General features: G+C 39.1%; 3 non-coding genes across 3 annotated transcripts; all 3 read right to left on the reverse strand.

Annotated features, from left to right (window-relative positions):
• Window positions 1-15,895: 15,895 nt before the first annotated feature.
• Trnai-aau (transfer RNA isoleucine (anticodon AAU)) lies at window positions 15,896-15,969 on the reverse strand. Its single transcript has one exon. It is a non-coding gene; the product is annotated as a tRNA-Ile (tRNA).
• Window positions 15,970-20,242: 4,273 nt separating this feature from the next.
• Trnai-aau (transfer RNA isoleucine (anticodon AAU)) lies at window positions 20,243-20,316 on the reverse strand. Its single transcript has one exon. It is a non-coding gene; the product is annotated as a tRNA-Ile (tRNA).
• Window positions 20,317-24,590: 4,274 nt separating this feature from the next.
• Window positions 24,591-24,664, reverse strand: Trnai-aau (transfer RNA isoleucine (anticodon AAU)). Its single transcript has one exon. It is a non-coding gene; the product is annotated as a tRNA-Ile (tRNA).
• Between the last annotated feature and the right edge of the window lie 2,156 nt (window positions 24,665-26,820).

Consider the following 26,820-nt stretch of genomic DNA (forward strand, 5'->3'; position numbering starts at 1 on the left):
CCACGGTAAATTGGCGAGTGTCTTTATCCGAATAACGCCAACTCATTATACAATTGCAACTCGCGCAGTGATTATTCTGTTGTTGTCGTAGCGAGATTATTAATTCGGCATCAATATCAAAACGCCGCTGTTTTTTTTTATCCTGTTGTCGGTAACCCGAGAGTTTTCTATCAATGACGCTTGCATCGATGGTGACTTTGTCGCCGGCTTCGTCAGTGACTCCGTCGGTGACTTCGTCACTGACTCCGTCAATAACAATTCTTCGAAGCTGATTTATCCTTCGTACTCTGGACACTGCAAGATAGACTAGATTCGACCATTCGATGCGATTATCAACTATCCAAACAATTGTGTCCGTGATGGTTAGTCCCTGCGAGGAATGTATTGTTGTTGCGTATCCTAGCGTCCACGGGGATTTATCAGCACGTAGCGCGTCCTCGACGACGCTGATATCAACGAGCACGATATCATTCAGCACGAGAATTTGTTTTTTTGTCCCCGACGCTGTCGGGGCTGGAATTTCAACTTCAATGTTCTGCCGCCGTGTGTCCGCGGGTCTATAACATAACGGCACTGGACGCGTTGGAAACTTTTCCTTATGCAACGTAAACAACTTCCGCTGAAGTGTGTCTCTGACTATCTTTCTACTCGCTACAATCAAATCGTTTGGTCTCCATGTTTCCCAGAATTCATTCAACGGCGTTTCCGGAATCACCTCGCGGATTATTTCACATTGAATTCTATCCGGCTGTAATCTGATTAATTTCTTAACCTCGCGCAGTTGTTCATCAAGTGCTCGGTAATCAGTATCGGTTTCTTCATAATAGTCTACGAACCCGCTCAACCACTCATGTGGACCCTCGCCGACAAATGGTGGTGGTTGGCCATGGTCCCCACACATGATTACCGCTGTATTCGCGCGCAGCAACCACTCAAGAAACATTTGTAAAGTATCTAACGAAACAGTACATATCTCATCCCAGATGATAATGTCGGGAATAAATTTTTCACCCATTCGATCAGGAGTCCACTCACCGCCGCTGTATCGAAAAAAGCTGTGATAAGTAACGGCGTCAACATTTCGTTGTTTTATCTCTCGCGCTAGTCTATGGGTCGGTGTAAGCACGATTATACTTGCCCGCGTTCGAAATAATTCAATTGCCCGAGTCGTCTTTCCTGACCCGCCACAGCCGCTTAAATAAACCGTCTTGTGTCTACAAATTGGATCAGAACACGATGGTGCATTAGACCATTCTGACAATTTATCACCGCGTAAGTAGTTGTTCTCAACGGTGACATCTGCTGACGGGGAATAATCGCGTCGTATTTCATTTTTAATTCTCCATGTACCCCAACTCTCGTCCGGACTAGTAAACTCGGCTATGTTTCCCTTGTACGCTACGTCTATATAAAATGAATCAACGGCTACTCTAACCGCGGTATCGGGGAATCTATTTATCATCGAGAATAAATTGATAGCGGCATAACCCAGCATAGACGCCCTCAAATGCGGATACGCGGGGCTGTCTCCATCAAAGTAGGTAACAACTGTACCCAACTTTGTTCCATTGGACAAGAAAGCTGTTTCACAGTTCACGTATCTATTTTTCGCCACTGCGTCCTTGATTACGAAATCATATTCTGTATCATCTATAATCAGCCGTGAGCAATATCGTTTGTAGTCGCAGTTTTTTCCACCTTGTGTGAACTTACCAATTATTCTTCTACCGAGATCTTTTGCCTCGTGGTTTCGTTGGTTAAATATCCTCCTGGACCATTCGATGATATATTCCTCGTCAGCATCAATGTTTTTTCTGGACTCGTCAATTATGCTATCTAGACGCTCCGGTTCTGGTAACCAGACTTCAGTCTGTGCCCGGTATGATATAATCGCGTCACTGACAATCAACGAAACTAGCATGCTACAATCAATCATATACCGTAGCAGCGCTATTGGCAGCCACTTCTTTTCAGTCATGTGTCTACCGATCCAAATATAACAACAGCGATGAAGTCCTGCTGCGAATTCAAATGATACTATGCGAGCGAATCCGGTTAAATCAAAATCAGGCAGTGGTCCATTAATAGCAACACGAGTCATTTCATGTCTGGGGTGTCCAAATCGTTTGAAATACTCAGCGGCGGATCCATACCCGAGAAAACTCGCTGGATAACAGGCAACCATATCAACGGAAATCATAGCGTCGCGGTTGTATTCAGTGTTCCATAGTCCACCGTGATAGTATTCCAAACAACTGGATTGTACATCCGGTAGAAATTCCTTGCTCGTTGGTCTCCACGCATTTTTCCTTGCTGCAACATGAGCTACAACCGATGGAATCGTAAAACAATTTGTTAGCAGTTGTTCATCATGCTCTTCAAATTCCATGGCGGTTTTTTTCATCTTGTTGTGAAACGCTTCAGTGCGATATAATTCACCGTTTGGTCTTACAAACTGATCAAAGGTATCAGCGCTGCGAAGTAACCACACTGACACAGGGTCGTTTTTACACAAACAAGCAATAGCATCAAATAGTTTCCTCTCCGCGAGAAAACCGTTCTCTTCCAGGAATTCCCCCGGGATATACTTTACTGTTCTATCCCGGGGGAATATTGTGATCGCGGGCGTCCATGCGTGTTCGTTATGATCAATAATTTTCATTGGGGCTCCATTTGATTTGTACTTTGATTCGTATAATACTTCACCGGTTATCGTTGTAACGGTTATTGGAAATCTCAGCAATGTTTCTAATCTCGCTATGTCGCTGATGGTTGCTCCACGCTCTTTTACGGTTAGTTCCCACTGGTTGATTTTGCTACGTCGTAAATCAGTCAATTTGTTTCCTCGACATGCATTTGTAAAATGCTCTATTATTCGTTCTGCTACACAATTTATCCCCGTTGACTGTTTCATCGGTTTCAGTTTTCCGATATCAGGTTTCTTATTTAACGGGTATATTCCATAAACAACTGCTGTTTCAGGATACGCTCGTTCATAGTATGGTTTGTCAATTCCGGTTAACAACCCCGGCTTGGAGTCGCGGCTGACAATGACTGTTTTCTTATCGCTGAGAACTGGTTCAAATTTATCACGTATGATCCAATCACCTGATTCCACCCGGACAATGAATTTTACTCTGAAGAAATATCTTTTACCGTCAAGTTGTGATATTATCATTGCTGCGCGGTTGTCGTTCATGGTAGCATCAACAACACCATCAATTCGAAATGTTGACCAACTGTGAGATGCGCCATCACGCTTGAATTCATTGATACAATCGCGTATTTTATTCAACAGGGTTCTATCGTTTATTAACGCTTTTGGTGTGTCCTTGAGGACTCTATCGAGATTGAATTTAATATTTTTCCGGGGTTTAATTGCTGCCAATCTCTCAAACTCATCCATATAATTAAAACAAGTATTTAAATGAAAGAACATAGTATAATGAATCACTGCAAATGGTTGATGATTGGGTCGATAACCCCGTGCAATAAATCATGTAGAGGTGAATTCTGCGGGTATCATTTACAAAGCGTTCGTAATGGTTCTCTTGGCCCCCTACCGTGCTTGGTTTGCCACGTTGGTGTAAGAGGAAAATCGCAGTTGTGTATCAATTGTGGCGGAAAGCGATACAGAGAGTTAAAACGCTATTATGACAAGCGAATTAAAAACGCTGTCATTGATCCCACCGCTGACTCAGTCATCAAAACCCCCCAAGACTACGTTGAAAGATTCATAATTAAACCAAATAATAAATTAGACAAATAGTATTATTATACAAATGGACCAAGAATTTCAGCCGCATCCTGTGTTCGTCAGTTACGAGGCGTCTCGCGACGGCATTATTAGAAACCGCAAACTGAAGAAGCCAGTTGGTACCGTAAATAATCACGGGTATTTAATGTTTGGTGCCGGAAAGAAGAAATATCTCTGTCACAGAATCATCTATGAATGTTTTCACGGATTAATCGAAAATGGGCTTGTGATTGATCATATTAATAATAATAAGACTGATAATTCTCTTACAAACCTGCAAGCCATCTCTCAGAGTGAAAACACCAAAAAAGGTAAAACAGGGAAGCACGCAAAAAAAGCAAAGAGCGTCAAATCGTTTGATACAACAACGCACGAGGAAAAAACATTTCACTCCATGAATGCGGCAGGAAAATATTTTGATATTTGTATGCCCGCAGTACGATTTGTTGCAGAACGAGTATATCAAACAGCGATCTCAAAAAAGACGAGTCACAGAATTCGATTTTCATATATAACAGAAATTAGCGAGTGACAAGGTCACCAGCGCCTATGGCGCTGACAAGGCCACCATGACAGTGTGAAACGTTATTGTCTGTTCCGGAAGAAAACAAAGTATGAACACCTCGGAATTGATACACGGGGTTTTCATTTTTTTTATTTAAAAACAAGATGTTTTATAAGAATAATGAATATCGAAGACATCAATAATATATTAGCCGAGATTTCAAAATTAAAAAATCAAGGAATTGAATTATCTGATGGTCTCGACAGTGAAAAAATATTATCCGATTATGAAATTATTAACGAACAGTCGAAACGGGGGCGTTTTACCCTGGCCCGCGAGTATTTTTTTGTAAAACGATTACAACATACGATTAATGAAAACTTGTACCACAATGACGCAAATGCATTCATTGGACTATTTACTGCCGTTGAAATAATACGAAAAAAACTCGGACGTGTTTATGAACGACGCCGGGAGATTTCTAGTAAGATCAAAAACATTAGAAGGATTATAGACGAAAACTCCGGCGAGAAATTAGAAATTGCGAAGCAATTGCAATAATGGTAGGCGAATCACTTACTACTCGGCTAGCCAGAGAGCGGCTAGCGGCGCTTAGAAGGTTTATACCGTTACGGGACAGGGTCCGAGAACAACTTCAAACGCGGCAGCAACTACAAACCGATTTTACTGTTGGAAGCGAACAACTCTTTGCCCCGGTAACTAAAGCGACTAAGGATGTTACGGCGGCAACTGTACCCGTTCTTGGTGCGCTTGAAAAGATAGCAACTCAGACCGAACAAACAAAAAGGTCTTTAGAAACACTCCCTGCAAAAATAGCGGCTGCTACAACACGGAGGCCACCACCACTCGCTATAACCGAACCACAAGAACCTTATGTTACAATGGCCGACGAAGAAGAACTAGGCGCTACTGCGAAAGAACCAGAAGAAGAAATACCCGAAGAAACACCAGAAGAAGAAATACCCGAAGAAACACCAGAAGAAGAAATACCGGAAGAAAAAGAAGGGAATATACCCCGTATTGTACTCAAGAAGAGCACAATAGATCAAATTAGAGGCTTCAGCAACAGGGAAGAATTAATTAATTTTGCTGCCAACAATTTTGCTAAGAGCATACGAGATAAGAAGCATATCAATAGCGGTTACGAGAAAAATATAAAGTCGTTAAAGGACTGGGCAAGAATAGTGTATTTAGCGAGTAAACATAAAGATGTATTACCACATCGTAGTAAATCCGATTACGACGCATTCCACAAGGAAGTTAAGAGTATAACACCAAAAAAAGGAAAAGGATACTCTGTTGGTAAAGAATCCTACGGCGTTACCTGTCCTGGTAGTGTTCTCAGTGATATATCACGGCTAGAGGTACTAATTGGAGGAAAACGAGCCGGAAATAACTCTACGGAAATAATCAATGAGGCCGCTGATATTTGCAAGCGTTTATTTGCAGGCGGTATTATGGACATTAATGCATATCGAACGCTCATAGACGAGCTCGTGGATAATTAATTGGAAAACTGGTGTTTTTAATAAGGATGATCATACACTACAATCACGATAAACCAGTACTCGTCTACGTGGTAAACTCGCGATTGCCTGTTTACCGTGCGTACTATGGAGATGGTCTCGGTAGCACCATTGCGGGGTTATTTACAAGAATGGCTCCAAAAGTAGCGCCGTTAGCCAAACAATTAGGAATGAAGGCCATTGATGTTATTCGTGATAAGGGTATTAGTGCCATTGGAGATGTTGCCGGAAAGGCGCTTTCAGCCGCGCGGGACAAACTAATGTCGTTGGTGAAATCCAGGAGAAAAAAACAGAAACCACCGGTAATGCCATCAACGACAGTGATGCCTGCAAATGTCAGTAAAGTAATAAATAACGCCGTGGAAGAAAAACTAGAGTCGTTGGCGGCTCAGTCATCCACCAACGCACCCATGAACGCAGTAGCGGGAGAGTGGTCTTAAACAGAATTCAAAGAATTTACGACGAAAAAATCGCAATTGAAAACATCAACATGATAAATAATAGAATGTTTGCGCGAACCGCTGATCCCGCGTTTGATATGGACGCCCCAGTGCGCAGGGATGATTCTGTCCGTGATTATCAATATTATTCTTATTATGCAGCGCAACCCGACCTACGATCGCGAATTGAACTTCAGGTCCAAGATACCAGTAAATACTTTCTGCCGTGTGAAGCGTTTATCGAAATCGAGGGAGAACTCGTGACAAATGCCGCCGATAATGCACCGTACGCAGATGACGATCATGTTCGAGTTGGTTTCGTCAACAACGGTATTATGGCGTTATTTGAGAGCGCCAGATATCTTATTGACGGGCGAGAAATTGAATCAATAGAACGCGAGGTTGATGTTGCAACGACGATAATTGGGTTAGCGAGATATTCGGATGATTACACAAGATCGGCGGGTCCATCTATGATGTTTGCGAAGGACTCCGCCGATAACGCTGATCATTTTCAGTATATCAACGTGCTAATAAAAGAAAATACCACAATTGACCAGGATGAAGCAACCAATCCAGATCGCAGAGCAAAACCAGGCGCTAATTTCACTGTTATAAAAAGTCTTAACGATAATTACAATATGGGATTCGCAGCACGAATGTTGATGCTAAAAAGACCACGCCGACAGTTTTCATGCGCGATTCCACTCCATCACATATTTGGATTCTGCAGAAATGTCAGAAAAGTTGTCTATGGGGCTAAGCATACAATCGCGCTGACGCGAAGGGGCGATGATAACAATGCAATATGGCATGCTGCTGGCGTCGCTGCCGGTAAGGTTGTTTTAACTAAAATGGCATTGTGGATGCCGGTGCTGACTCCATCAGTTACCACGGAGGCACGATTGTTAGCATTTATGGAACAGGGAGGGAAATCGTTGTTGAGTTGGCTAGCGGTAACCACTGATGCTAAAGAGGATAACGTCGCCGATACATTTACATGGCACTTGGCATCAAAACAAGGTGTTTCAGCCCCGCGTCATATATTCATAGCGCTGCAGAATAGGGGACGATTGGGTAATCAAGAACACAGCCATATGATATTTGATCAATTAGGAGTCAGGGATGTTTCGCTGAGAATAAACGGACAACAGGAACCATCCGAGGATATACAGCTTAATTACGGCGACAACCATATCGCACGTGTGTATCATCGATTGCTGTCATATATGGGTCGTGATCAAAACGTCGACACTGGTTTGCAAATATCACAACTTGATTTTAAAAAGCTGTATCCGATTTATTATTTTTCGTTGGAGCATCTTGATTTAACGAGACAATCCGTCGTTGATATACACTTCCGAGCTCGTATAGCCCCGGGTGGTGTTAATTATAGAGCGGTTGCTGTCATTCTCAGCGATAAATCAATGCTGCTAGAAGGTGTTGGTGGACGAATGAGAATCGTTGATGCGCCAGTGGAAAACATGTAATTGAAAGCACAAAACGCGTTTACAATAAATGTCGTATAGTGTCGTCAGTGCAGAGTTGACTGATGGTCAAGTCAAGAAATTACGATCAAAGTCGGCTAAACAATGCGGGACCACAATAACGCTGAAGCCGTCACAGATGGCAGGTGGTAATCATAAGATATCGTTGACGGCGCGTCAAATAAAACATTTCAATGATGCGATGAAGAATAAAAAGGGTGTTCAAATAGATTTTTCAGCCGCAGCAATTAAAAACATGGAAAAGACCGGTGGGATATTTCCGCTGTTAGCTGCGATTCCGGCATTGATTGCCGCGGCCGCACCAGCAGTGGCTAAGGCGGCGGCGTTGGGGGCCGTTGGTACCGCGGCGGGGATGGCATTGAAGAAGGCAACCGGGAAAGGCTACAAAAAAAAACGACCCGTGGCCGGAAAGGGTCTAAGACTACCGGGAACCCCGTATTCATGGTACTCGGGAAAGGGTCTAAGACTACCGGGAACCGTTTATTGACTCCAATGTCTAATTTTGATTTAATAGACGCCGCAAACGCGTTAGCGATAAAAAACTTCAGAGGTGTTTTTATGAGGGACCAATTACCGGCGGCACCAAGGAATATTGAAACCGGTATAATTAACCTCGATGGATCCTCCGGAGCGGGAACTCATTGGGTTGCGTACGCGATTGATCCGCGTGCAATCGTCTATTTTGATTCATACGGGTTAGCCCCGCCGAAAGAGTTCATGCGGTATATCCGGGCGTGTTCAGCCCGGGCGTGTTCGGCCCGGGTTTTTTATTCCACGCTGCCAACACAGCGATTAAGTGACCCACCGATATGTGGCCGTGAGGTATTGAACGTACTCGCGGCGATTTCATCATCGCGGAAACCACCTCATGTGGTTGTAAACGAATATACTAGTGGGGTCGTAGAAGCTGAACGGATTTTAGAGAATAACATTTACAATAATAATGATTGATATTTGGGGACGACCGGTTTCGGCGCTGAAAAAACCCACGGAAACGCCCGCCACCGATGACATAAAAAAACTAATTGAGGATGAAATCGCTGATACGTTGAATTTAACAAGTGTTGACCCGGGCGAAATAGTTGTATTTCAAGACCGCCAGGGTAAATTGAAATCCAGTAATGTGTCACTGAATGACGTTTTAATACGACAGCATGATGTCGCCGAAGACACTATCGCGTTGTATACCAGCGACGGACGACTCAAACCGGGTGAAGATATATCGATAATAAATGGAAAAATAAGTACACTTGGCGACAATTATATAACCATGTCGGATTCGTTAAAAAATTTATTATACAAATTTAACATACAAGCAATTCAGTTCGAGGGGGTACAAGTATCCGTCGCCGGTATGCAATTCATTATCAGTAGTTTTTTTGGAACCGCGATGATAGCCGAACCAAATCTTGAAACAATAAGAGATGCTATTTTGGAGTTTACGGCGATGCCAGCCAATTTATCCTCGTTACGAAAAAATGTTAACAAGATTGATAGCGCCGTTGATAAATTCTTTGGTAAAAAAAATATCAAACCGGATGAAATCACAATAACTATAAATGATATCACTGAGTATGGACAGGAAATAAAAACAATCAAAACTAATGTTGAAGAGAACAAAAAAAGCATAAACGGGAATATATATGAAATAGGAACGATCAAAACTGATGTTGAAGCGATTAAGGACAGACTACCTAGAATGACAGAGCAACTCGAAAAAATGAAAACACCTCATGGGATCATCGGCAGTGGCGTATACACGGTTCAATACGGATCATTCGATTGGACTCCTACGCGTAATGCAATAGATGTCACCGCAATTGTTAAGGGTATTTATCGATTGACATTGATTTCGGCGATGCAGTTCAATATATCATCGTCGAGTTCATCCGGGTTTAACAATACAATATCAACAATTATTGACAAGAATACAGCCGAACAGTTTATAATTAGAGCCGTTGATAGCAGTCTATTTAGAACAAACATCACATGGTATGTGGAATTTGTAGCGAATCTAAGTAATTAAAAACACTAGCTCTTTTAAAATAAAAATGACCACCAAGGAAATTGAATCAGAGGTATCACCGACGTCACATCAATATCGATTCGATACCGCAAAAGAATTCTCCGCGAACTTAAAAACGCTTTCCGAACAATACCGTGCAAAAATAAAAAAATACCGCAGAAAAATAACCGCCATCGACGCGGTCGTGTACTCGGTGTCGGGTATAGTAGCTGGCGCCGGTGTTATTTTATCCACGGTGACCACGATAACCCCGATCGCTGTTCCAATCGCTGTTTCCGCGATGACAACAGTTGCTGGAGTTGCCAACGCAATCACTAGGAAGATATCATCGTGTTTTCAGAAAAAACTCAACGAGTATACAGTAAAACATCAAATAGTATCCGACGCATACTCGAAATTATCCGGGTTGATCTCGTTATCGATTGATAATTTGTTCGTATCCGATGTTGAATTCTCCACGATGGTCCAGTTGTATAGCTCCGCGATGTCAAAAATCGAGGATTTTCAACTGGAAGCCGGAACCACCTGGTTGTTGAAATTAGACACTAAAGACAACGAATAATAATAATGTCGCTGAACCCCGAAGGGTCTCAATTACTTCAGCGGATCGCGGAGAATACCACTCCGGTACAAACAAATATGATATCGATAACGTCAACAAAACCCGAATTCAGTGTGAACTTCCCATCGCCGGTTCCAGTGAAGGAAATAGCGCTGGCAAAATTGCGAGTATATCACAGTTGGCCTAATATTCGAGCAGACGCATTTAACGGACAACAACCTAATAACTCGCTGGTTTTTGCATGGACAAATAAGCCCGATGGGACCCCAGACTGGAATGAGGTTACAATACCAACTGGGTCATACCAAATAGAACAAATCAATAAAGAATTTCAACGCAGGATAAAATCGATCACAGGAAAAGAATCAAAAATCGCTATTACGGTTCATGAACCGACGTTATCGTCGACGATTGAAATAAGCACACCGGGGTATATGGTTGATATTTATAACAGTTCAATAAGAACCATACTAGGATGGCCTAAGAACCCACCCGAGGACTTGCACACGAATGCGAAATCGTATCATGAAATTACCCCCCGGTATCTAGGTAATTTATCTACTATAAAAAGCACGTTATCACCCAGTTGGTTTTTATTTCAAGACAGGAATATCATGCAGTGGTATTTTCAGCATAAGAAAACTACTGAATCGGTCGCCATATTAACATTTATTTTAAGTGATATCACTGATATGTTTGCCGAGATTAATCATTATTACCAATTACAACTAGAACAGCTACGGCAAACAAAAACACGAAAACACGTTGAGGTGTTAAATCAACTCATATCAGACATGGAATATATCAATGAACGAGTCGTTAAAATGATATCCGATAACAGCGATGGTAGTAAACAAAAATTCCTAACCGAGTATAATATCACAGAAGCCGATTTACCCGATTTCAAGTTTCCAGGATACAACGCGCCAGAACTAAGAAAGTCTCTTGATGATTTTCTCGGTCCATCAACTAATATCCTCAAACACGATAACGGAGATGGTGGTAGGCATATCGCCCCGTACAACGTAAATATCGCATCGGTGATAGCGATTAATCTAGTGTGTGATGTTATCGAAGGGAGTTACCAGGTGGATACCAAGCAATCAAATCAAGCTCAACAGGGGTATATCCTTTATTCGTTTTCACCAACAGCCCCTCCGGGATTTTTAATCATTGAGAGTCCGATTAATCCGGTCTATATGCGATGCCATGATCGGTTTTTAACGAGAATTAATTTCAGACTTACCGATCAGTCAAATAACCTAATTGATCTACAGGAGGAGGAGTTAGTGATCACTCTGTTTGTAAGATCATTGTAAATAACTTCTTAGCAGCAGAGGGGGCGATGACATCGACGCGGTCGTCGATGTGCTTACCGGACGCTGACGACGCTGGGGATCGGCACGCAGAAGGTGTTAATTAAACCAAATGACGTCACCATCGTGTAGGATGGACCGTCGTCGTTTTTTTTTTACCAGGCGCTGACGACACTAGATCGTTGAGTGCAGAAAGTAATAATTAAGCAAAATAACGATTGGACAAAATGTCGGATTCGCCCCCCCTGCTGCTCATACCAAGGTGGCTCTTGGTTAGTCGTGGATGTCTCACTTCCACTTGCAGGTCTCATATATATCTTAGATGGTCCTCTGAATCAGGTTTTGGGTAGCAGACTAACGCAGCTTTTAGAATTGAATAATATAGTTTTACGAGATAACTAGGTACAGATTTTGTGCCTTTACAAATGGAAATTGAAATTTGTGCTGCAGAATAGAAATGAAAGAGACGTATGAGAAAATAAAATAAGTATGGCCAAAGGGGCGATCGAAGCCACGAACTTCGCATGGTCAACGTGTGTGTTATCATTATAAAAATCTATTGAACCAATGTAAAATGCATAATTCGGAAATTATAAAAGAAAACATATCTTACTATCCTCTTGGACACTTCAATATACAGTTTGACAATATGATTTCAGCAAAAATTGTTGAGGTTAAACAGTTGCTATGCTCTATACTGATTTCTATGAATGTGCATTCTTATTACCAACTGATTGGGAAATGAACATTGGCAGTATGGTAAGTTAAAATAATAATTTACCAAAGTTCATCAAGTTCATTTTTACTTAGGACACACTCGTCTATAAAGTATAACGTGATAAGAAATATAACAGCAGCAATCGCTAAGCAATCTGTAATATTTGGCGAAACGACAGGCAACCATGATGATAATTATGAAACAAATGAAGTAGACATGCCTACAGTATCCAGAAACTAGTGTACCTCATGGTGGGAAATCTACAGATCACGAAGCTAATAGGCAAGGTTTTATCATGTTGACTACGCTTTCAGGAGTTATCTGATGCAAATTCAGCTCTAGCATATTTACTATCTAGCATCCCGCCCTAAAGCCCTGATCGATTCAAACTGACCAGTAAATAATTACCTACTACTGGAACTGACATATGAACTACTGCTACTCCTAGCAGTTTTAATAATGATAATATTAATAATAATAGTAAGAGTAAATTTATCGTCAAGAAAGAAAAAGAGACAAGCCTAACTCAGCATGATTAAAATCAGATCTCCACTGTCATACTGTAACGTATCAAGGGTAAAGACCAAATAAAATGGAATATATGGACAGCTCACGCCTTCTTCAGCTACTAGATGTCTCCAATGTATTGTAGTGTCAAGAAATGGTGTGTTCACCACAACCGTTCTTATTTAGATTATAAAAGCACAAAGCAAAAGAATTATAAAAGCCAAAACATCTTATTATACAACGTCCAGGCTTGTATGTGTTTTCTCACAAAATGTAGTCCTCAAAATAATGAAATATAATATTTTAAAATATGCAGACCATATATTTGATGGTCAATGGCTTGTGAAAATCAGCATAAATATTGTTGTTGTTGTTATAGGGTTTAACGCCATTTTTCAGCACAAGATAGGCTATACATGGCGGCCAGTATTAATGGTGGAGGAAGAACCGGGAAAACCCCGGAAAGAACCACCGACCCACAAGAAGCTACCGGCAAGCTTTCTCACGTATCTACATTTGACGAGCCCGAGACTCGAACCCACGCAGACAGAGGTGAGATGGCAGTGATCAGTGACGGACAGCGCTTTAGACCACTCGGCAGCATAAATATTCAATTTATCATAGTTCGCATAACCTCTAACTCAAATGATCCCATTTTCCAAACTAATCTTGCATAGAAAAGTAAGTTAATAGTTTTCCAAATTTGTTCATTTTGACGCACCGAAGTGTTAATGATGTTGTGCATCCAGTCAAAGTTCGGAACCATACCCAGGTTTGCGTTATAGAGTTCAATGCTAAATAAGTTAGATGCACAGTCTGGAACCGGATGCAAATAGTGTGTCGCCTTTGTTGGCTGAGGCACAGTTTGTCCTTTGCAGCAACGTGGACATAGAATACAATTTATTTTGCTATATGTTCACTACATTTGTTTCTCAATACTGACCTTTCCACTGTGTGACAATCAATGCAATCATATGTTAATTTAAGATACCGTCAAAGATGATATCACGGTGAAGTTCTTGTCAAAGGTTGACCTGCATTTGTTTGAGAGGCTGGCCTGTCAACAGAGCAGCATGTAAATAGAACACATATTTCACTTCAGGACCATCACCAAAGTCTTATAACACACTAGTCACTGTCGCCAAAATACAAAGAGAAAACCACACCTAGAACTCATATTCTTCAGAATAAACAATTACCTTTAAATCCCTACAAGAAATGCATATATATAACTCTTCTATCCCCACCAAAATGAGAGGAAAAAATGTACTGAAAATAGACGAAAACTGCTAGAACTACAATGGTGGGTACTGAACTCGAACTACTAATTGTGACCTGATTCCAAATAGTCTGGGACCGAATGTCAATAGTGTGTCGAGTAGGTTAAATGCGACAATGTGTGTCGTTTTGTATTTCTATCATAACTAATTTTAGAAAGCACTGTTAGGGTTTTGTTATGTCGATCAATTCCAGATAAAGCGTTATTGAACTCACCAACCAAGATAGTGCTATCGCTAGTATTGTTATGCAAATATGTGTTTGATCTCATTAAAAGGTATACCTTACTCGCACAAGATTTGGAGCATAAATATTGATTAAATCAACCACTCTTCATCAAGATCTATTTTAAATGTAAAATTCTACCCTTATGAAACATTTCATGTGCCACTTGATTTTTCACCTCTCTCACTACTAAAACATCAACACCAGCCCTCCTAATGACGGCATTGCTATCAAATATGTCACCATTACAAATCTCATTTTCTCTGATACATTCAGTAAACTCATCATCCCAAAAGGCTTCTTGCAATAATAAAATATGGCCTCTTATTTTTTTAGAAATATTTCTAAAACAGACTTTCGCTTATTCAAATCTAGCATGCCGTTTACAATTAGAGATACAATATATAAGGCCATTATAATGATTAGTGTGTTTAAAGTATTAAATTATGTCGCATGTTTTATCATTTCCATGAATACTAGAAATTATTTAATGGATTTGAGACGCATGCTATTCGTTTTCAGTCTAGGTACTGTATTAAACCGTCTTCTCCAACTGTGTATGACTTTGAAAGTGTCTATATCAGTACTGTTATTTCCATTTCCGTTTACCTGAAAACTCTGAACATCGTTTGCCTTTCAACAGCGACTTCAACTACCATCCTACTGTCATCACTTCCTGGATCCGTCACCGATCTATCACTAACAGTACGCCTGTTGTTTCGTTCTTCCTCCGATTCTATTTCTTGTTCGGTCTTATCGACTCTGCTTCCCACAGTTTCCTCCCCTCTTTCTTCACTATAATTATCCTGTATTTAATTCTCAACGTCTTCTTCATCATCTTCGGCAAGCAGTAACTCCAATGATTGTTCCTCCCTCTTAGCATCACCAATCTGCGGATTCACTTCCACAATGTCCTCTCTGTAACATGTACATGTTTGGGGTTCCTTGTGGCATTTGTCGCATATCCTTCATTGACACATAAAGAAAACCTTCCACAACTGTCAAATCTTTGCCGTTTGCTATTCATAGCTACATGGCTCTTCTCCCCACACTTATAGCACACAAAATCCAGTCACCTTTCCATAAGCTGGCTCGGATCTAGACATCGAGAACACACCTTTACTTTATTACTGTGCAATACCCCAAAATATGTTTATTATTTATTTTCATGTTTGCCTAAAGTTCTAACTGATAGCTTTCTATATTAGGTTTAAGGTAAACTTATGAATTACTCCTCGTGCTCACTGCTATAACGAAGATAAGACACATACCAAAGTGTGCTTCAGCTGATTGTGGATCTTTCACTTCACCTTCTAGATCTCAAATATAACGTATATTGAATCATGATTTTGGTAACATAAAGTTTTGATATTGAATTGTTAAACTTTTAAAAAATAATAGCACAGACTTTATTTCGTTACTCCAGATAAGAAATGAAAGAGAAGGAGAAAAAATAAAGGTAAATAAAGAAATAGAGAGGAAAATAGTAACGAAAATGAAAACTATTGGCCACAGGGGGGATCGAACCCACGACCTTCGCGTTATTAGCACGACGCTCTAACCAACTGAGCTATGCGGCCACTTACTAATCAAAATCCTCCTACACAATCTAGAAATACAGATGGAGTACATACTTTCACACAATGAATGATTAGCAAAAGGAACCACACAATTAGGGTACGTAAAAGCATTGCCAACGTGTATGTTAATAGTATAAAATATATGGAAATAATGTAAAATGCATAACTCCCATATTATAACAAATATTGGTCTTTTCATAATTACCGAATGTGCTAACGTTAACACATTGCGTGTTGTTTTAAGTAAAGTCATAAATTACTCCTCGAGCTTTTGGAGAGAACGAAGATAAGACACATACCAAGGTGGCTCTTGGTTAGTCGTGGATGTCTCACTTCCACTTGCAGGTCTCATATATATCTTAGATGGTCCTCTGAATCAGGTTTTGGGTAGCAGACTAACGCAGCTTTTAGAATTGAATAATATAGTTTTACGAGATAACTAGGTACAGATTTTGTGCCTTTACAAATGGAAATTGAAATTTGTGCTGCAGAATAGAAATGAAAGAGACGTATGAGAAAATAAAATAAGTATGGGCAAAGGGGCGATCGAAGCCACGAACTTCGCATGGTCAACGTGTGTGTTATCATTATAAAAATCTATTGAACCAATGTAAAATGCATAATTCGGAAATTATAAAAGAAAACATATCTTACTATCCTCTTGGACACTTCAATATACAGTTTGACAATATGATTTCAGCAAAAATTGTTGAGGTTAAACAGTTGCTATGCTCTATACTGATTTCTATGAATGTGCATTCTTATTACCAACTGATTGGGAAATGAACATTGGCAGTATAGTAAGTTAAAATAATAATTTACCAAAGTTCATCAAGTTCATTTTTACTTAGGACACACTCGTCTATAAAGTATAACGTGATAAGAAATATAACAGCAGCAATCGCTAAGCAATCTGTAATATTTGGCGAAACGACAGCAACCATGATGATAATTATGAAACAAATGAAGTAGACATGCCTACAGTATCCAGAAACTAGTGTGCCTCATGGTGGGAAATCTACAGATCACGAAGCTAATAGGCAAGGTTTTATCATGTTGACTACGCTTTCAGGAGTTATCTGATGCAAATTCAGCTCTAGCATATTTACTATCTAGCATCCCGCCCTAAAGCCCTGATCGATTCAAATTGACCAGTAAATAATTACCTACTACTGGAACTGACATATGAACTACTGCTACTCCTAGCAGTTTTAATAATGATAATATTAATAATAATAGTAAGAGTAAATTTATCGTCAAGAAAGAAAAAGAGACAAGCCTAACTCAGCATGATTAAAATCAGATCTCCACTGTCATACTGTAACGTATCAAGGGTAAAGACCAAATAAAATGGAATATATGGACAGCTCACGCCTTCTTCAGCTACTAGATGTCTCCAATGTATTGTAGTGTCAAGAAATGGTGTGTTCACCACAACCGTTCTTATTTAGATTATAAAAGCACAAAGCAAAAGAATTATAAAAGCCAAAACATCTTATTATACAACGTCCAGGCTTGTATGTGTTTTCTCACACAATGTAGTCCTCAAAATAATGAAATATAATATTTTAAAATATGCAGACCATATATTTGATGGTCAATGGCTTGTGAAAATCAGCATAAATATTGTTGTTGTTGTTATAGGGTTTAACGCCATTTTTCAGCACAAGATAGGCTATACATGGCGGCCAGTATTAATGGTGGAGGAAGAACCGGGAAAACCCCGGAAAGAACCACCGACCCACAAGAAGCTACCGGCAAGCTTTCTCACGTATCTACATTTGACGAGCCCGAGACTCGAACCCACGCAGACAGAGGTGATATGGCAGTGATCAGTGACGGACAGCGCTTTAGACCACTCGGCAGCATAAATATTCAATTTATCATAGTTCGCATAACCTCTGACTCAAATAATCCCATTTTCCAAACTAATCTTGCACAGAAAAGTAAGTTAATAGTTTTTCAAATTTGTTCATTTTGACGCACCGAAGTGTTAATGATGTTGTGCATCCAGTCAAAGTTCGGAACCATACCCAGGTTTGCGTTATAGAGTTCAATGCTAAATAAGTTAGATGCACAGTCTGGAACCGGATGCAAATAGTGTGTCGCCTTTGTTGGCTGAGGCACAGTTTGTCCTTTACAGCAACGTGGACATAGAATACAATTTATTTTTCTATATGTTCACTACATTTGTTTCTCAATACTGACCTTTCCACTGTGTGACAATCAATACAATCATATGTTAATTTAAGATACCGTCAAAGATGATATCACGGTGAAGTTCTTGTCAAAGGTTGACCTGCATTTGTTTGAGAGGCTGGACTGTCAACAGAGCAGCATGTAAATAGAACACATATTTCACTTCAGGACCATCACCAAAGCCTTATAACACACTAGTCACTGTCGCCAAATACAAAGAGAAAACCACACCTAGAACTCATATTCTTCAGAATAAACAATTACCTTTAAATCCCTACAAGAAATGCATATATATAACTCTTCTATCCCCACCAAAATAAGAGGAAAAAATGTACTGAAAATAGACGAAAACTGCTAGAACTACAATGGTGGGTACTGAACTCGAAGTACTAATTGTGACCTGATTCCAAATAGTCTGGGACCGAATGTCAATAGTGTGTCGAGTAGGTTAAATGCGACAATGTGTGTCGTTTTGTATTTCTATCATAACTAATTTTAGAAAGCCCTGTTAAGGTTTTGTTATGTCGATCAATTCCAGATAAAGCGTTATTGAACTCACCAACCAAGATAGTGTTATCGCTAGTATTGTTATGCAAATATGTGTTTGATCTCATTAAAAGGTATACCTTACTCGCACAAGATTTGGAGCATAAATATTGATTAAATCAACCACTCTTCATCAAGATCTATTTTAAATGTAAAATTCTACCCTTATGAAACATTTCATGTGCCACTTGATTTTTCACCTCTCTCACTACTAAAACATCAACACCAGCCCTCCTAATGACGGCATTGCTATCAAATATGTCACCATTACAAATCTCATTTTCTCTGATACATTCAGTAAACTCATCATCCCAAAAGGCTTCTTGCAATAATAAAATATGGCCTCTTATTTTTTTAGAAATATTTCTAAAACAGACTTTCGCTTATTCAAATCTAGCATGCCGTTTACAATTAGAGATACAATATATAAGGCCATTATAATGATTAGTGTGTTTAAAGTATTAAATTATGTCGCATGTTTTATCATTTCCATGAATACTAGAAATTATTTAATGGATTTGAGACGCATGCTATTCGTTTTCAGTCTAGGTACTGTATTAAACCGTCTTCTCCAACTGTGTATGACTTTGAAAGTGTCTATATCAGTACTGTTATTTCCATTTCCGTTTACCTGAAAACTCTGAACATCGTTTGCCTTTCAACAGCGACTTCAACTACCATCCTACTGTCATCACTTCCTGGATCCGTCACCGATCTATCACTAACAGTACGCCTGTTGTTTCGTTCTTCCTCCGATTCTATTTCTTGTTCGGTCTTATCGACTCTGCTTCCCACAGTTTCCTCCCCTCTTTCTTCACTATAATTATCCTGTATTTAATTCTCAACGTCTTCTTCATCATCTTCGGCAAGCTGTAACTCCAATGATTGTTCCTCCCTCTTAGCATCACCAATCTGCGGATTCACTTCCACAATGTCCTCTCTGTAACATGTACATGTTTGGGCTTCCTTGTGGCATTTGTCGCATATCCTTCATTGACACATAAAGAAAACCTTCCACAACTGTCAAATCTTTGCCGTTTGCTATTCATAGCTACATGGCTCTTCTCCCCACACTTATAGCACACAAAATCCAGTCACCTTTTCATAAGCTGGCTCGGATCTAGACATCGAGAACACACCTTTACTTTATTACTGTGCAATACCCCAAAATATGTTTATTATTTATTTTCATGTTTGCCTAAAGTTCTAACTGATAGCTTTCTATATTAGGTTTAAGGTAAACTTATGAATTACTCCTCGTGCTCACTGCTATAACGAAGATAAGACACATACCAAAGTGTGCTTCAGCTGATTGTGGATCTTTCACTTCACCTTCTAGATCTCAAATATAACGTATATTGAATCATGATTTTGGTAACATAAAGTTTTGATATTGAATTGTTAAACTTTTAAAAAATAATAGCACAGACTTTATTTCGTTACTCCAGATAAGAAATGAAAGAGAAGGAGAAAAAATAAAGGTAAATAAAGAAATAGAGAGGAAAATAGTAACGAAAATGAAAACTATTGGCCACAGGGGGGATCGAACCCACGACCTTTGCGTTATTAGCACGACGCTCCAACCAACTGAGCTATGCGGCCACTTGCTAATCAAAATCCTCCTACACAATCTAGAAATACAGATGGAGTACATACTTTCACACAATGAATGATTAGCAAAAGGAACCACACAATTAGGGTACGTAAAAGCATTGCCAACGTGTATGTTAATAGTATAAAATATATGGAAATAATGTAAAATGCATAGCTCCCATATTATAACAAATATTGGTCTTTTCATAATTGCCGAATGTGCTAACGTTAACACATTGCGTGTTGTTTTAAGTAAAGTCATAAATAACTCCTCGAGCTTTTGGAGAGAACGAAGATAAGACACATACCAAGGTGGCTCTTGGTTAGTCGTGGATGTCTCACTTCCACTTGCAGGTCTCATATATATCTTAGATGGTCCTCTGAATCAGGTTTTGGGTAGCAGACTAACGCAGCTTTTAGAATTGAATAATATAGTTTTACGAGATAACTAGGTACAGATTTTGTGCCTTTACAAATGGAAATTGAAATTTGTGCTGCAGAATAGAAATGAAAGAGACGTATGAGAAAATAAAATAAGTATGGGCAAAGGGGCGATCGAAGCCACGAACTTCGCATGGTCAACGTGTGTGTTATCATTATAAAAATCTATTGAACCAATGTAAAATGCATAATTCGGAAATTATAAAAGAAAACATATCTTACTATCCTCTTGGACACTTCAATATACAGTTTGACAATATGATTTCAGCAAAAATTGTTGAGGTTAAACAGTTGCTATGCTCTATACTGATTTCTATGAATGTGCATTCTTATTACCAACTGATTGGGAAATGAACATTGGCAGTATAGTAAGTTAAAATAATAATTTACCAAAGTTCATCAAGTTCATTTTTACTTAGGACACACTCGTCTATAAAGTATAACGTGATAAGAAATATAACAGCAGCAATCGCTAAGCAATCTGTAATATTTGGCGAAACGACAGGCAACCATGATGATAATTATGAAACAAATGAAGTAGACATGCCTACAGTATCCAGAAACTAGTGTGCCTCATGGTGGGAAATCTACAGATCACGAAGCTAATAGGCAAGGTTTTATCATGTTGACTACGCTTTCAGGAGTTATCTGATGCAAATTCAGCTCTAGCATATTTACTATCTAGCATCCCGCCCTAAAGCCCTGATCGATTCAAATTGACCAGTAAATAATTACCTACTACTGGAACTGACATATGAACTACTGCTACACCTAGCAGTTTTAATAATGATAATATTAATAATAATAGTAAGAGTAAATTTATCGTCAAGAAAGAAAAAGAGACAAGCCTAACTCAGCATGATTAAAATCAGATCTCCACTGTCATACTGTAACGTATCAAGGGTAAAGACCAAATAAATGGAATATATGGACAGCTCACGCCTTCTTCAGCTACTAGATGTCTCCAATGTATTGTAGTGTCAAGAAATGGTGTGTTCACCACAACCGTTCTTATTTAGATTATAAAAGCACAAAGCAAAAGAATTATAAAAGCCAAAACATCTTATTATACAACGTCCAGGCTTGTATGTGTTTTCTCACAAAATGTAGTCCTCAAAATAATGAAATATAATATTTTAAAATATGCAGACCATATATTTGATGGTCAATGGCTTGTGAAAATCAGCATAAATATTGTTGTTGTTGTTATAGGGTTTAACGCCATTTTTCAGCACAAGATAGGCTATACATGGCGGCCAGTATTAATGGTGGAGGAAGAACCGGGAAAACCCCGGAAAGAACCACCGACCCACAAGAAGCTACCGGCAAGCTTTCTCACGTATCTACATTTGACGAGCCCGAGACTCGAACCCACGCAGACAGAGGTGAGATGGCAGTGATCAGTGACGGACAGCGCTTTAGACCACTCGGCAGCATAAATATTCAATTTATCATAGTTCGCATAACCTCTAACTCAAATAATCCCATTTTCCAAACTAATCTTGCATAGAAAAGTAAGTTAATAGTTTTCCAAATTTGTTCATTTTGACGCACCGAAGTGTTAATGATGTTGTGCATCCAGTCAAAGTTCGGAACCATACCCAGGTTTGCGTTATAGAGTTCAATGCTAAATAAGTTAGATGCACAGTCTGGAACCGGATGCAAATAGTGTGTCGCCTTTGTTGGCTGAGGCACAGTTTGTCCTTTGCAGCAACGTGGACATAGAATACAATTTATTTTGCTATATGTTCACTACATTTGTTTCTCAATACTGACCTTTCCACTGTGTGACAATCAATGCAATCATATGTTAATTTAAGATACCGTCAAAGATGATATCACGGTGAAGTTCTTGTCAAAGGTTGACCTGCATTTGTTTGAGAGGCTGGCCTGTCAACAGAGCAGCATGTAAATAGAACACATATTTCACTTCAGGACCATCACCAAAGTCTTATAACACACTAGTCACTGTCGCCAAAATACAAAGAGAAAACCACACCTAGAACTCATATTCTTCAGAATAAACAATTACCTTTAAATCCCTACAAGAAATGCATATATATAACTCTTCTATCCCCACCAAAATGAGAGGAAAAAATGTACTGAAAATAGACGAAAACTGCTAGAACTACAATGGTGGGTACTGAACTCGAAGTACTAATTGTGACCTGATTCCAAATAGTCTGGGACCGAATGTCAATAGTGTGTCGAGTAGGTTAAATGCGACAATGTGTGTCGTTTTGTATTTCTATCATAACTAATTTTAGAAAGCCCTGTTAAGGTTTTGTTATGTCGATCAATTCCAGATAAAGCGTTATTGAACTCACCAACCAAGATAGTGTTATCGCTAGTATTGTTATGCAAATATGTGTTTGATCTCATTAAAAGGTATACCTTACTCGCACAAGATTTGGAGCATAAATATTGATTAAATCAACCACTCTTCATCAAGATCTATTTTAAATGTAAAATTCTACCCTTATGAAACATTTCATGTGCCACTTGATTTTTCACCTCTCTCACTACTAAAACATCAACACCAGCCCTCCTAATGACGGCATTGCTATCAAATATGTCACCATTACAAATCTCATTTTCTCTGATACATTCAGTAAACTCATCATCCCAAAAGGCTTCTTGCAATAATAAAATATGGCCTCTTATTTTTTTAGAAATATTTCTAAAACAGACTTTCGCTTATTCAAATCTAGCATGCCGTTTACAATTAGAGATACAATATATAAGGCCATTATAATGATTAGTGTGTTTAAAGTATTAAATTATGTCGCATGTTTTATCATTTCCATGAATACTAGAAATTATTTAATGGATTTGAGACGCATGCTATTCGTTTTCAGTCTAGGTACTGTATTAAACCGTCTTCTCCAACTGTGTATGACTTTGAAAGTGTCTATATCAGTACTGTTATTTCCATTTCCGTTTACCTGAAAACTCTGAACATCGTTTGCCTTTCAACAGCGACTTCAACTACCATCCTACTGTCATCACTTCCTGGATCCGTCACCGATCTATCACTAACAGTACGCCTGTTGTTTCGTTCTTCCTCCGATTCTATTTCTTGTTCGGTCTTATCGACTCTGCTTCCCACAGTTTCCTCCCCTCTTTCTTCACTATAATTATCCTGTATTTAATTCTCAACGTCTTCTTCATCATCTTCGGCAAGCTGTAACTCCAATGATTGTTCCTCCCTCTTAGCATCACCAATCTGCGGATTCACTTCCACAATGTCCTCTCTGTAACATGTACATGTTTGGGCTTCCTTGTGGCATTTGTCGCATATCCTTCATTGACACATAAAGAAAACCTTCCACAACTGTCAAATCTTTGCCGTTTGCTATTCATAGCTACATGGCTCTTCTCCCCACACTTATAGCACACAAAATCCAGTCACCTTTTCATAAGCTGGCTCGGATCTAGACATCGAGAACACACCTTTACTTTATTACTGTGCAATACCCCAAAATATGTTTATTATTTATTTTCATGTTTGCCTAAAGTTCTAACTGATAGCTTTCTATATTAGGTTTAAGGTAAACTTATGAATTACTCCTCGTGCTCACTGCTATAACGAAGATAAGACACATACCAAAGTGTGCTTCAGCTGATTGTGGATCTTTCACTTCACCTTCTAGATCTCAAATATAACGTATATTGAATCATGATTTTGGTAACATAAAGTTTTGATATTGAATTGTTAAACTTTTAAAAAATAATAGCACAGACTTTATTTCGTTACTCCAGATAAGAAATGAAAGAGAAGGAGAAAAAATAAAGGTAAATAAAGAAATAGAGAGGAAAATAGTAACGAAAATGAAAACTATTGGCCACAGGGGGGATCGAATCCACGACCTTCGCGTTATTAGCACGACGCTCTAACCAACTGAGCTATGCGGCCACTTGCTAATCAAAATCCTCCTACACAATCTAGAAATACAGATGGAGTACATACTTTCACACAATGAATGATTAGCAAAAGGAACCACACAATTAGGGTACGTAAAAGCATTGCCAACGTGTATGTTAATAGTATAAAATATATGGAAATAATGTAAAATGCATAACTCCCATATTATAACAAATATTGGTCTTTTCATAATTGCCGAATGTGCTAACGTTAACACATTGCGTGTTGTTTTAAGTAAAGTCATAAATTACTCCTCGAGCTTTTGGAGAGAACGAAGATAAGACACATACCAAGGTGGCTCTTGGTTAGTCGTGGATGTCTCACTTCCACTTGCAGGTCTCATATATATCTTAGATGGTCCTCTGAATCAGGTTTTGGGTAGCAGACTAACGCAGCTTTTAGAATTGAATAATATAGTTTTACGAGATAACTAGGTACAGATTTTGTGCCTTTACAAATGGAAATTGAAATTTGTGCTGCAGAATAGAAATGAAAGAGACGTATGAGAAAATAAAATAAGTATGGGTAAAGGGGCGCTCGAAGCCACGGACTTCGCATGGTCAACGTGTGTGTTATCATTATAAAAATCTATTGAACCAATGTAAAATGCATAATTCGGAAATTATAAAAGAAAACATATCTTACTATCCTCTTGGACACTTCAATATACAGTTTGACAATATGATTTCAGCAAAAATTGTTGAGGTTAAACAGTTGCTATGCTCTATACTGATTTCTATGAATGTGCATTCTTATTACCAACTGATTGGGAAATGAACATTGGCAGTATGGTAAGTTAAAATAATAATTTACCAAAGTTCATCAAGTTCATTTTTACTTAGGACACACTCGTCTATAAAGTATAACGTGATAAGAAATATAACAGCAGCAATCGCTAAGCAATCTGTAATATTTGGCGAAACGACAGGCAACCATGATGATAATTATGAAACAAATGAAGTAGACATGCCTACAGTATCCAGAAACTAGTGTACCTCATGGTGGGAAATCTACAGATCACGAAGCTAATAGGCAAGGTTTTATCATGTTGACTACGCTTTCAGGAGCTATCTGATGCAAATTCAGCTCTAGCATATTTACTATCTAGCATCCCGCCCTAAAGCCCTGATCGATTCAAACTGACCAGTAAATAATTACCTACTACTGGAACTGACATATGAACTACTGCTACTCCTAGCAGTTTTAATAATGATAATATTAATAATAATAGTAAGAGTAAATTTATCGTCAAGAAAGAAAAAGAGACAAGCCTAACTCAGCATGATTAAAATCAGATCTCCACTGTCATACTGTAACGTATCAAGGGTAAAGACCAAATAAAATGGAATATATGGACAGCTCACGCCTTCTTCAGCTACTAGATGTCTCCAATGTATTGTAGTGTCAAGAAATGGTGTGTTCACCACAACCGTTCTTATTTAGATTATAAAAGCACAAAGCAAAAGAATTATAAAAGCCAAAACATCTTATTATACAACGTCCAGGCTTGTATGTGTTTTCTCACAAAATGTAGTCCTCAAAATAATGAAATATAATATTTTAAAATATGCAGACCATATATTTGATGGTCAATGGCTTGTGAAAATCAGCATAAATATTGTTGTTGTTGTTATAGGGTTTAACGCCATTTTTCAGCACAAGATAGGCTATACATGGCGGCCAGTATTAATGGTGGAGGAAGAACCGGGAAAACCCCGGAAAGAACCACCGACCCACAAGAAGCTACCGGCAAGCTTTCTCACGTATCTACATTTGACGAGCCCGAGACTCGAACCCACGCAGACAGAGGTGAGATGGCAGTGATCAGTGACGGACAGCGCTTTAGACCACTCGGCAGCATAAATATTCAATTTATCATAGTTCGCATAACCTCTAACTCAAATAATCCCATTTTCCAAACTAATCTTGCATAGAAAAGTAAGTTAATAGTTTTCCAAATTTGTTCATTTTGACGCACCGAAGTGTTAATGATGTTGTGCATCCAGTCAAAGTTCGGAACCATACCCAGGTTTGCGTTATAGAGTTCAATGCTAAATAAGTTAGATGCACAGTCTGGAACCGGATGCAAATAGTGTGTCGCCTTTGTTGGCTGAGGCACAGTTTGTCCTTTGCAGCAACGTGGACAT

Source organism: Sinohyriopsis cumingii, unplaced genomic scaffold (assembly GCF_028554795.1).
Source record: "Sinohyriopsis cumingii isolate HCF-2022 unplaced genomic scaffold, ASM2855479v2 utg002228l, whole genome shotgun sequence".
NCBI lineage: Eukaryota > Metazoa > Mollusca > Bivalvia > Unionida > Unionidae > Sinohyriopsis > Sinohyriopsis cumingii.